Genomic DNA, 12,301 nt, shown 5'->3' with positions numbered 1-12,301 from the left:
ATGAAATCTGTGTTCTTTGGGATGAAATTGTCAAAAGAACAATAGTTTACGTCTCCATCCATCCATCCATATCGAAGATTATCTAGTGGTTTTGTGCTTCTTTTGCTCCTCTTTGGCCAATTGGATTGGTGCACTGCCTTATTAATGCCGCTGGTTGGCCGTCGGATTGGTGCGCTGCCTCATTAATGCCGCTGGTTGGCCGTCGGATTGGTGCGCTGCCTCATTAATGCCGCTGGTTGGCCATCGGATTGGTGCGCTGCCTCAATGCCGCTGGTTGGCCGTCGGATTGGTGCGCTGCCTCATTAATGCCACTGGTTGGCCGTCGGATTGGTGCGCTGCCTCATTAATGCCACTGGTTGGCCGTCGGATTGGTGCGCTGCCTTATTAATGCTGCTGGTTGGCCGTCGGATTGGTGCGCTGCCTCATTAATGCCACTGGTTGGCCGTTGGATTGGTGCGCTGCCTTAATGCTTCTAATTGCCATCGGATTGTTGCACTGTCTTATTAATGCCGCTGGTTGGTGCACTGCCTTATTAATGCCACTGGTTGGCCATCGGATTGGTGCACTGCCTTATTAATGCCACTGGTTGGCCATCGGATTGGTGCACCGCGTTTTTAATGGTCAGTTGATTGGCCATCGGATTAGTGCACTGCATTGCTGATGCTGCTGGTTGGCCATCGAATTGGTGCACCGCCTTTTTAATGGCCAGTTGGTTGGCCATCAGATTGGTGCGCCACCTTATTAATGCCGCTGGTTGGCAATCAGATTGGCTCAACTATGAATTGCTTTGGGAACCAATCAGTGCAGTATCCCATATAGTCCCTGGTGGGCCAGTAGTTTAGCGCTTGGGGAACAGGTGGCTGAATGGAACAGCTGTCAGTTTTCAGTTATGTAAGTATCCCATAAGATCCATGGCCAAAGCCATTGTTGCCCTAATGCTCAGTATTCTCTGAAGCCATGGGACCCCTTTATTGGTAATTGGGTTCTATATACCCTGTGAGCCAAGCTGCGTATACTGCAGTGAGTCAAGTGAATGCCACGGGTACAGTAATTTGTCGGTGACCTACTGTAATAATGCCTCCTGCAGTGAATGCAAAGCTAGAAATAGCCAGAGATCCCTGCAGATATCGCAGCCATATATCAGAGACCTCCGTAAACCCAGCAACAGGTGGAAGGAGATATTGTGACTAAACTGGCAGAGCCTGGGTCCTGGGGGGCACAGAACTGCGCTGCATAGGGATCACACATGTTGTACTTGCTAATGTAAAGAGGCCTTCAGCCAAAAATAATCCTCCTTTGTTTAGTGGTCACAATGGACATTGAAATGATTGCATCACAGAAGAAGGTTCCCGGCGCTGGTTGTTACCCTCCTGAAATGCTGCACAAGTAGACAGTATATGATTCTGAATGGCGTTTATACTGAGCCATTGCGCTTTACAATAGAGACCCCCGGCCAGGGACGGATTCATTCTGTTCTGTGTTTCAGATGTTTGGTCGTGTACATTAAGGAGTTTAGCAAAAACTGGAGGACACAGCAAAGGGAGTGAATGCGGGTATAGACTGTGTAATATCGGGTTATATTCTGCAAGGAAACACTGTATGAAAGCTTCGACAAAGGCGTCCATCTAACTACCGTGCTTTGTACTGATGGTGGGAGTGGGGGGCCGAAAAACCCCAAATCCACTGCCTATAGAAGGGGGTCTTCTGTTTTGGCCAATATTAAGTGCACTGATCAGGACCCGAACACCATCGGAGCAGCCGTGCTGGAACAGTGGGTAGAGGGTAATTACTTCCAGTAGTTGTCGTCCTGATGTAGAACCGATCTGCTTATCTGTCACCATGGAGACACACAGGTCTGTAAAGGAGCTGTGTGCACAAAATCATACAAATTATGGGATCAAATAACTAAAAATTGGCATGTGCATATGTATTCACCCCTTTTGCTATGAAGACCCTAAAAATTTTTGGTGCAAGCAATTACCTTCATAAGTCACATGCTTAGTGATAGATTGCACACAGGGAGACATCCTAAGTGTCACATGTCTATCAGTATATACACTTTCCCTCTTCTGAAAGGCCACAGAGGCTGCAACACCATTAACAAGAGGCACCACTAACCAGACGCCATGAAGGCCAGGGAGATCTCCAGACGCCATGAAGGCCAGGGAGATCTCCAGACGCCATGAAAGCCAGGGAGATCTCCAGACAAGTCTGGGACAAAGTTGTTAAGAAGTACCGTAAGTCAGGGTTGGGTTATTTACAAAAATAAAAATATTTCAATCTCTGATGATCCCCAGATCATCATCAAATGGTACGAACATGGCTAAGAGAGGTTGTTCACCAAACCTCTCAGCCCAGACAAGGGCATTAATCCCTGAGGCCACACAGAAACCAAAGGTAACCCTGAAGGAGCTGCAGAGTTCATAAGCAGAGACTGGAGTTATCTGTCCATACGACCACAATAAGCTGTACACTCCATAGAGGTGGAAGAGTGGGCAGAAAAAAGCCTTTACTTACAATTTTTGTGTGTAAGGCTCATTTTGAGTTTGCCAAAAGACATGTGGGAGACTCCCCAAATGTACAGAGGAAGGTGCTATGGTCAGATGAGACCAAAATTGAACTTTTTGGCCACAAAGGTAAATGCCATGTCTGGTGCTAAACCAACACAGCTCACCACCCCAAGAACACATCCCCACAGTGAAACATGGCGGTAGCAGCATTATGCTATGGGGATTTTTATCGCCAGCAGGGACAGGGAAAATGATTCGAATTGAGGGGAAATCGATAGTGTGAAATACAGGGATATTCTTGAGCAAAACATGTTTATCAGTGATTTGATACTGGGATTGGGTCCACTTTCCAACAAGACAATGATCCAAAGCATACTACTAAAGCAACACTCGAGTGGTTTAAGGGGAAACATGTAAATGTCCTGGAGTGGCCGAGTCAATGCCCAGACCTTAATCCAATGGAGAATCTGTGGTCAGACTAGAAGATTGCTGCTCACCAGGGGAAACTAACTTGAAGGACATGGAGCAGTTTTGCCTTGAGGAATGGGCAAAAATCTGTTACTTTAGGGGGGTGAATAGATATGCACCCTGATGTTTACTGTTATTTTGTCGAATTTGTTTGCTTCACAATAAAAAGAAAACCAAACGTTCACAGTTCCAGATTGTGAGATAGCAAAACACAAAAACTGCCAAGGCAGGTGAATGCTTTTGCAAACCAATGTAACCCTTTTTACCCCTTTAACATATTATCGGGATCTTGCTTCGTGCATCATTGCAGCATCCACAATGTCTTGTCCATCCCCCCCCCCCCCCCCCCAGAGGAATTGTTTATTCTCAGTTGTTGCTCTCATCTGGAAGCTTCTTAAACTCGTTGTTCTATAAATCGGTGGACGCGAGCCCCTGTGGGTTCCAGACTCATGGCCGTGATTTTGGATACCAGATATTGGAGGGGCTCCTGTCGCCATGTAAATCCTGCCTTGTTTATTCACCTGTTGGATGTCGTACCCCTAGGGCGGGCACGTTGGCCCCTCCCGGACTATGGAATGGGTTGGATGGGCTAGTAAACCATGGAAACCTAAAAGTGGATAATTGCATTTGTCTGCCTGGATTTGGGCTGCACCCTGGAGGCAGGTGTAAGGCCAAGTGTCCATGGAAGAAAGAAGAAACCTTACATAATTGGGTTAGCAGCAATTGAAGTGGCTTTTCCCACCTGAAATTAATTTGCTGCTTCCCCTTGTATAAAGCCACAATCGGCTCCACCCGGACTCCAACCGATCAGTGCTGGAATGCTGTTCGGCTGGCCGTGCGCGTTACTAGGTCTCCTGTGCAAATCTGCTGTACAGCATCTAAATCAAAGATGGGGCCACATCGGTCCGTGGTACAACGCTGGACCCTGTAGTTGTGCCTCTGCATACAGACATAGGTATCCGTCTGCTTTAGGGTGTGTGCACACGTTGCGGATTCTTATCCCAATGAATGGTGTCAACCATGTAATCTCCCCTTTTTCCTTTTCACTGCCCATCTCATAGCTGCAATCATTTACAAAACCCGGCGCTCTACATATTAGCCACATTGTGTACAAATTCAAAAGTATTGGCAATATTGCACCCGATCAATGATGGCTGATGAGAAATAAACCATAGCAGGGTCATTAGAGCATCGTTCCCAATTGAGGCCTGACCCATTGTGTTTCTTGCCGGCTGTAGTGAATTGCTAAGTCATACTGAATTTAGCAGAAGACCAAGTCTGAATGTCCTGGCCATTACATGACCCCTTCATTGAAACTTTGCTCTCCATGATTTCTTTTGTGGTTAATTTGCTGAACAGCAGCAGATGTAAGAACATAAAGTAACCAGTGCTTCCTTCAAATCCTCAGCATTTACAGCACTGCTGCTCCAGTGCTCCCTGCCAGTCATCAGCTGGACACTTCCCATCCATCCTCTGTGCTAGCCTTGCCATTAAGGGCTGGAACACTATGTACAGTGATATATGGCACATGACTGGCAGAGACCACCAAACAAAGCATGGGCAATGGGAGTTTTTATTTATTAACTTTTCGGGATAAGATGTATGTGTTCATAGAATAACACTTTTTGGCCATTATGAGTGCTATCCTGCAGGTTTAACACTAATTTTCAGTTATCTCTGAGTTGGTGGAAGGAGATGATCTGCTGTCTCTCTCCTGTTTTATATGTAGCCCATGTTGAGAAGCCTCAACAGCATGAAGGATAATTGTGCAGCAGGACTGAGCAGTGTAGCTGTGAATCCAGGTCATGGGTGTGAATAAGACTTGTTAAAACTTTGAGACTTTTTTTTTATTGATTTTTTTTTTTTCACTTGTACTGTTGATTTATGCAAGGTTTGTTGACAGTACGGTTTGCATTTCGGGGTGCTGTATATTCCCATAGTCCATCCACTGTGAAGTCTGGAGTGGAGTGTACTCCTGTGGATATGGTGTGGGTGAGCTTCAGATTTTACAAAGAATGAAATGGGCACTGATCTTTTTCTTGTAATCTCTTGCACAACGCTGGTAAAGTAAAATGCCATGGACTGTTCATCTAGAAAATTCACTATGAAAATCTCTCCAGGTTTGCACGCGTCTGACCAATGTCGTGTGCACATACCTGTGGGGGAATAATGGCTTTGTGATGGGGAAACCAGCAGACAATGTGACTTTTCTCCTCAGGCGTGCATGGCTGATGGTGCAAGCAATACATGTAACCCATACACTGCAGATGTAGAATGGCCTGAAAATAAACCAAATTAAACCCTGATATCTCTGGTGTCGGCCATAGTGACCGATCAGTCACCCTTTTCTATAACAAGGGTCTGAACAACTTTACTATTTTCAGAGCAGAGTACATACATTGGAGGCTGCTCTGCTATGGGTTCCCCAATTTGGACAATCCCTACTTGTTGTTTGGGATCAAGGGATACATCTTATCCCCCAGTGATCAGCTGTAATTTGTGGGACATTTTGGTAATAAGTGTTCAGTATCTCTGCAGCGCCTCCACAGGAGAAATGAAGTATTACATATTGCCTATCCACCACTAGTAAATGGTCTGTGATAGGCTGGATCCAGATGGTGTATGTCACAGTCCATATGTAGTCTGCAATGACCGGTCTGACTTCATGACTGACCCAAATCTATAATCTTGTGTGTCTGAGGAGACCCGCCGTGATACGGTGTACGGACTGTGAAATACCATCTGAACACCGCCTAATATAGTGCAAGACCTCCAGACAAGACTCTTCATAGCCATGCTCCACTCTGGCCAAGATCCTAAACAGAGGTCTCCTCTTGTAAAATCTGATCCCACTGCATTTTACAAGACTTTTTTTTTTTTTTTTTTTTTTTTTTATAATTCTGAGAGTGTAAAGGTCAGAGAAAGGTAAAAAAAAAAACAAAAAACAAAAAAAAACAACAAAACACTGAGGTCCAAAGCTAAATTGCATCAAATTGTAGGCTTTCATAAAATTACAACTAATATAAAAAACAAACCTCCAGAATAGTTGGGAAAGTTTCTTAGAATTTCCTTTGTACTGATCAGTAGAAGGTTCGGTTCTCTGACGCCCTCTAGTGACCATGATTAGGATCGTACTTTATTTGCTGCAAGTGCAGATGTTAGAATTGTGTCCTGGACATGTGTCCAGATGATTGGAGGCTGACTTATTTTTCTATTGTGCTCTAGATAACATTTTTTTTACTTTTTTTGTTGTTGTGGATTTGTAGTTACAAAGTTTTTTTTTTTTTTTAATGAAATTAGAAAACGTTAGTTGCAAAAAAACAACAAAAACGCAGCACTTTGCTCTGCCTATTGTAGGATATTAGTTAGCGGACTGATGACTTGCCCAGAAATGTATAGTACCTTAGGTAACTAACACTCAATTTAAAACTTAAACGTCATTCAGAAGGTAACGGGTCAAAAGTCGTGTAGGTCAACTTAATGGAGGCTGCGACACCACGATGGTCGACTCAATCCTACTGAAAAAGACTTTTCATGTCTGGAATAGATCTACAAACCATGCAGATTGCACCAGACCCTGTCAGCCTTCATCAGGCCCTTACTGTGCAAGCACCGCCCCGAGAATGCCAGCATGCCGGAAGTGGCATGTCACTGAAAGGATGACCTGTCAATCACGGACAGTGTAAGCGCACTGCCCGCCCTGCTGCACTTGCAGATCATTTGCATAACAATTCAACACAATTTTTTTTTTTTTTTTTTAAAACTTAAACTCAGATTTTGTAAAACAGAGGTATGGATGTAATTCTAATTACAGTGCCTTTGCATTGATTGCATTAGTTTGGGGTATAAAAACCAGATGACATGTCCCATTTAAATGTCTTGTGTATTAACCTTCATGGCGGCCATTACTGGGCTCCTGTGTAGGTATCCTATTATAGGCTTTGCGGTCTCTTACAAACTCATATCGGCACATATTGCTGGGGTATTGCCTTAAATGATGTAGGACAGCTTGAGTTTTCTGTCCAATTTTTCAAAATATAAAAGTATTTTAATCTCTAATGGGGGATAGAGATATATATATATCGTCACTTAACAAATTCGGTGGTAAAACGCTTGCCCAGGTAATATGTAGAGGAGTGGGTATGAAAGAACGCTATAACGGCAGTAGGCTATGGGTGTTTGTATTGTAGGCAAAACGATGCCTCTAATCAGTGTGTGAACTGTGGCCGAGAGTGTTTCTCTGTCCTGTTCCAGCTGCTGCACCTCATTGTGTATGTGCACATGCAAGATAAGAGTGGATTTTTGATATGCAATGGTGTTGCTGATAAATGTCTATTACATTTTCTCTATCTTTAGTAGTAAATAATTTCTGAATTGACATAGTTGATAACATTGTTTACTTGGGCATTTTAGTGTTCCACCTTTTAGCTAGCCTCTGTTTGCATGGTTGAGGCACCATTTGTGGTATTTTCATTGTGCTATAATTTTGGGTGCTAAGGCTAGTTTCACATTCGCGCATCTTACATGCAGCGCACGGCGCCGCTAAGCCCCACCCCCTGCCCGCCCCATCCGGTCATCGCCTCCTACTATCGCACACGGCTGCATGCGATCTGCGCACCTTATCTTTAGCATAGGGAGCGCAGACCGTGCGCTAGTAGGATTTTGGCCTGCGCTGTGCACTTTTGAAGGTGCGCCGAGCGTGCCAAAATGCAACATGGTGCGTTCGGCGCGCACCTTCAAAAGTGCGCAGCGCACGCCAAAATCCTACTAGCGCACGGTCTGCGCTCCCTATGCTAAAGATAGGGTGCGCAGATCGCATGCAGCCATGTGCGATAGTAGGCAATGACCGGATGGGGGGGCGGGGCTTAGCAGCGCCATGCGCTACATGTAAAATGCGCGAATGTGAAACCAGCCTAATAAATTTACTTGTTTGTATATTGTTGAGAGACACTTCTTGATCAGAGCATGGCCAATTTACTGCAGGATCTATAGGTTTAATACTTGTTTCGGAGTGTTGCCCATCCTTTGTTGGATTAATGGGCTTGGGTAGTATGCTTATGAATTACCACTGCAGCCTGCAAAACAAGACATGAGCAGCGGTGGCGGGGCATCGCTGCTCCAAAGAGCGGGTGACAGCAGTTGGTTATTGTATACTTAAGATAAGCCTTTGCTCAAATGAGCGTTTATCCTTGAAAAACACCTCCAAGAAGTAATTGGTCTTGGAGAAACAACTTATCAAATAGTTCACTCAAACAATTTACCTTTGCATTGTAACCACTAGGGGGAGCAGAGGCTTCCTTTATTAGGCAGCATGCTTGTTGTAGCAGTGTCACACCATCACTGAGCTGCCCACACATGGGAAGATGCTCTCAGAAATGCCTACAGATGTGATGACCTTGAAATAAAAGGCACTGTTGCTTCAGTAGCAGCTCAACTTTTATTATAAATTATTACACTGGTCAACGCAATTTTTCTCGCAAAAGGTTTTAAAACATATTTTAAGTCAATTTTGGCTGCTGATTATGAATATGAACTCCGGTTTTGGCTATCACATCAGGATTTCGAGATATTTTCAATTTTTGATGAATATTACTCCTATCGAATGTTTTATGATAAAAACACTCTTTAAAAAAAAAAAAAAAAGACTCTCTTTTGGTAGATAAAGATCTCTAACCAGATCATTCAAAGCAGACTGAGTAAACAGAATTGGTTTGTCACAATCTTCATCACACGGCTAAAAAATACCTGAACTGTCGTCTTCATCAGTATAACCATGTGAGGAGAGATCTGTGTCAACGTTTTCTGGAAGCGCAGTAAATTTTGGAACAGGTATGTCTTCACTATGGGCAACTGGTCCAATAGCTGAAGGGATACATGAGTATTGCAAATATTGCTTGTTTTTCTTATTGAAACCTTTTACATCCACAAGGCAGACATAGCAGTCTTCTAAATGATTGCTTGGTTCTCTCCAAACCATAGGAACTCCAAACTGAAGTTTAACATTCTTTCCTTAAGACCATGATCTCAAGCTCTCATTACAGGTTTTGCACACTTTGTGAGGAGCCCAATGCTTATCTTGGTCTCCAAGTTTTACTTTGAAGTTCGCAAAATACACCCTCTTAACAAGGTCAGTAATGTTGCGCCTCTGAGTCTTCACAGTAAAGTTTCCACAGATGTAACAAAAAATATTTGGATCATTGGAGCACTGTCTTCTGCGAGATGTAGAGGCCATTGTTAGATCAGCAAAACATGTTTCATTTTTTTCATTACATTTTAGTTGTCTTTTTTTTTTTATTTTTTTTTTTTCTTATTTCCTTAATTTTTTTTTATTAATACTCTTATTCATTCCTACAGAGAATATTGCTACTTATCGTGGCTGCCTTCCATGGACTTTCCATGCTCACATATATCTCCATACCTCTAGGTACTAGTTATTCTCGTATACTTCCTTTGATCCGGGTATTTCTCCAAAATGTATTTTATTTCTTTTCCTGTACGCAACTAAACATGTTATAAGTAACTTTGTTATATTATCAACATTTTTAGATACTTCTGTCATATACAGTATGAAGTGTGAACCTTGTGTTATCTGGTGTTTCTCGTTTTTTTTTTGTCATTTATTTATACATTTTTGATGAGTATCATCTTCCATTAGCCCTTGTAATATTGATTCTGAAACACAGTGGTTTTTATGTTTTTAATTTTTTTTGTGTGTGTTTTTCAGTCTTTTGTTCCCAGTCTGATGAAGGTCTGAGTTGTAGACCGAAACGTCATATAATTTTGGGAGAATCTGTTGTACAAATAAATTTCTTCTGCATATATTTCTATTGAGTGCCGGAATTTCTTATACTATAACAAAGTCAGTAATGTTGCGCCTCTGAGTCTTCACAGTAAAGTTTCCACAGATGTAACAAAAAAATATTTGGATCATTTGAGCACCGTCTTCTGCGAGATGTAGAGGCCATGGTTAGATCAGCAAAACATCCTGCAGAGAAATACAAGATAAAAGTTGTTAGCTACCTGAGTTGTTCATTGAATTTCTTCCCCCCCCCCCCCCACACACACCCCTTAGGTATTGATTCACAAACTCAAAAACAGAAAAACAGCACCATAAAAACAAATATCAAAATTCATTGAAAATTTCAATAACTAAAACAGTACCTGCACACGACTGTTGTGTACCTTGAAAACTGTTTTCTTATCTTAACAAATGGGAATTTTGCATGTTCAAAGAAAACAAAGATATTCTCACATTTAGTGGGAGACTAAATGAAAACTAAATTTACCTTAGTGAACCGTATAAACCGTCACTTTTCATACACTACTTATATTTTTCATGGAATTCATGAAAATGGGCTGTATACCTATAGCGAAAAAAAGTGATGAGATAGAGAAATTATAAGATCAGATTTGAATTCAGCACCCTCAAATTAGTATAAAACTGTTCTTAAAGTCCATGCCAGAATTTTTTTATTTTTTTATTTTGTAGACCAGTGTTATTAAAGTCTGGACATTTGTAGCCAGATCTAGAGTCCAGTTCTGGGGGTCTCGGTTATCGGATCCACAGCAGTCACAAAGTTATCTCCCATCCTATGTATTTGGGACAACGTTCAGTTATGGGAATATCCCTTTTTAATGCTCACGTGGAGGTAAAATTTATCTACATGTGCAGAGCCAACTTTAGGCTGCGTTCACACATGTCGTGGCTGCAGCATATTGATTGCGGTGAAGTCCTTTTTGCTGCAACCGCAATTTAAAATATAGCAACAAAAACGATAACGCAACATGTGAGCGCAGTCTCGTAACAGGATTCATTTCAATGGTGGTAACGAGGGCATATGCATTAGAGAACTGTTATCTTTTTACAGCTAAACCCCCAATACACATGCACGATCATCCATCTGTGCATGCATAGGCGCAAGGGGAATAAGCTACTGCCAGATACCTCTGCTAGCAGCTTTTCTTCGGAGAAAATAAGGATCGGGCATCTTGAAATCTAGTTGCCTGATCCTTTTGCTATTGGAAAGTCTGGAGACCACCATACAGGTTAGATGGTCAACTGGTTATGGCAAAAAATGCTGTGTTTAGCTGACAATGATCTAGTGTGTATGATCCTCGATACAGAAATGAAAAATAATCTGCAGCAAAGTTTGCACGAGCTGGGCTGACTTCAGCAAGCCATATTTTCAGCTAGAGTGTTATTCAATGATCTGTGTGAAAAAAAAAAAAAAATGAGTGTACAACTAGTCTTATCGGCGGCAGGCTTGATGTTCCAGACAAGTGGCTGCTGATTGGCAGCAGCGCTCGTGACCTTTCCTGCTAAAAGTGAGACAACTGATGGGACTTGCTGGTTGTAAGCAGGAATAGCGTGTATTTTGTAGGAGAGTAAATGTTCCTTTTTTGGACCCTTTTTAATATATGTTGTGAGTAGTGGCCATCCACTTATTTTTCTTTTTGCACTGCTTGGAAGGGCATTAGAGTAAAAGCTGGGGAGCAGGATTGCAGCTTTAATTGCTGGGCATTCTCTACATATGTATTTATAGATCGCTTATCGGCCCATGTTGGTCCTGTGCACTCACTAAACCATTGTCATTAGAAGAAACCACACTATCCATAAACAGAGAGATGGTGAGGGAACACTTAGCTAATTTACTTGAATTTAAATCTCCTGGTCAAGATGAATTGCATCCTAGGGTGCTGAAAGAGATCGCAGAGGAAATTGCAGAACTACTAGCCAGAATATTTGAAAAATCCTGAAGAACAGGACAAGTCACAGAAAATTGGAGAAGGGCAAATGTTGCCCCTAGCTTTAAAAAGGAAAGAAAATGGAGCCTGGAAAATACAGGCCAGACAGCCTTACTTCTATACCAGGAAAGATCTTTGAACAAATTATTAAACAGCATGTATTGTAAGTACTTGGATAAAGGGCATGTCACACTAAGAGATATCGCTAGCAATATCGCTATAACTAGTGACGTTATAGCGATATTGCTAGCGATATCACTGTGTCTGATACTTACCTACGACCGGCTCCCCCGCTGGTTATCGCTGATCGCGCGAGAACGTCCTGGACTGTTTCTCGTCGTCTGCTTCCTGTGGCGCTTCCTGCTGTGACGACGAGCGACACGTGGAGCCGGGCGGGAGGACGCAGGATCGCCTGGTGTGACAGGTAAGTAGCGACCCCCGTCCCCAGCGATATCGCTAGTGAGATCTGCCTGTGTGGCAGCTCACTAGCGACCACTTAGCGATGTACCAGCGATCCTGACCGCGTCATATCGCTGGTCGGGATCGCTGGTACATCGCTAAGTGTGACAGTACCCTAA

At 42.8% G+C, this 12,301-nt stretch overlaps 1 long non-coding RNA gene across 1 annotated transcript in view; it reads left to right on the top strand.

Annotated features, from left to right (window-relative positions):
• LOC141048765 (uncharacterized) overlaps positions 1-9,797 on the top strand; it is a 31,660-nt gene extending 21,863 nt beyond the window's left edge. Inside the window, exons 3-4 of the long non-coding RNA XR_012220136.1 lie at positions 9,333-9,402; positions 9,717-9,797. This is a non-coding gene — a long non-coding RNA (uncharacterized lncRNA). The remainder of the gene's footprint in view (positions 1-9,332; positions 9,403-9,716) is intronic.
• Positions 9,798-12,301: the final 2,504 nt, after the last annotated feature.

Source organism: Dendrobates tinctorius, unplaced genomic scaffold, assembly GCF_039654945.1.
Source record: "Dendrobates tinctorius isolate UK_male_01 unplaced genomic scaffold, ASM3965494v1 ptg000138l, whole genome shotgun sequence".
In the NCBI taxonomy this organism is placed as follows: domain Eukaryota; kingdom Metazoa; phylum Chordata; class Amphibia; order Anura; family Dendrobatidae; genus Dendrobates; species Dendrobates tinctorius.
The sequence above is the reverse complement of the archived record's forward strand: the minus strand, read 5'-3'. Positions and strand labels throughout refer to the sequence as shown.